The sequence below is a fragment of the Aplysia californica genome, unplaced genomic scaffold (genome assembly GCF_000002075.1).
Source record: "Aplysia californica isolate F4 #8 unplaced genomic scaffold, AplCal3.0 scaffold00780, whole genome shotgun sequence".
NCBI classification, from domain to species: Eukaryota; Metazoa; Mollusca; class Gastropoda; order Aplysiida; family Aplysiidae; genus Aplysia; species Aplysia californica.
In genome coordinates, this window is record NW_004798050.1 from 255,389 (window position 1) to 256,276 (window position 888).

Here is an 888-nt window from a genome sequence, read left to right on the forward strand (position 1 = left end):
ACATATAATACATTATTTTAGTTTTAGTAAGAGTTTTACGACACAAGCAACACAATACGATCATATAAGTGCCAAAGACTAGAGGTGTTACAAGATAGTAACAAGCATTAAAAAAGAGTTGGGAGAGATCAGGAAGATAGATCTTTGATAAGAAGGAAGTAGCAAACCACCCCAGAGCACCCGCCGACCACCCGCACACACATAAAACATACAAACATACACACACACGCACACACACATACACACACGTATGTTTGTTGTGATTACAACATTCGACAGAGGAAAAACATTTTATCCTTACATCAAAAATAGGCTATAAAAAAGAACAAACTTTTTCCTTCGTAGAAAAGAAAAGGCAGGATCGGCATCCCTCACGGCCGGTTCTATATCAAATTATTCTACTGGAATCACTTTGACGCAAGAGGACTGTACTTTCACCCCTTGGCACTTGCAACACAATAAGGTCATATAAGTGCCGAAGATTAGAGGTGTTACAAGAGAGTAACAAACATAAAAAAGAAGGAGGGGACATAAAGATGATAGATGTTTGATAGGAAAGAAGAAACAAACCACACCAAAACACCCGCCAACCACCCACGATTGGTCAGGCAAACATCATGCAGCATTTCTCTCTACAGCAAAACCGATAAACATGCCCATTTTATTGAGTCCAACGTGTTTCTCTTTGAATGAAGAAAGGTTAACCCCAGTGAGGAAAACACCCTCGCACGACAGCCATATTTCAAAGTTTGAACAAATTCAAGCAAACAGCCAAAAGTTACGAAGCGAACTATGATTTTCCTCACAAAAGCTAAAAGCAGTCGATAGATTTCATGTTCTCTCTCTCTCTCTCTCTCTCTCTCTCTCTCTCTCTCTCTCTCTCTCTCT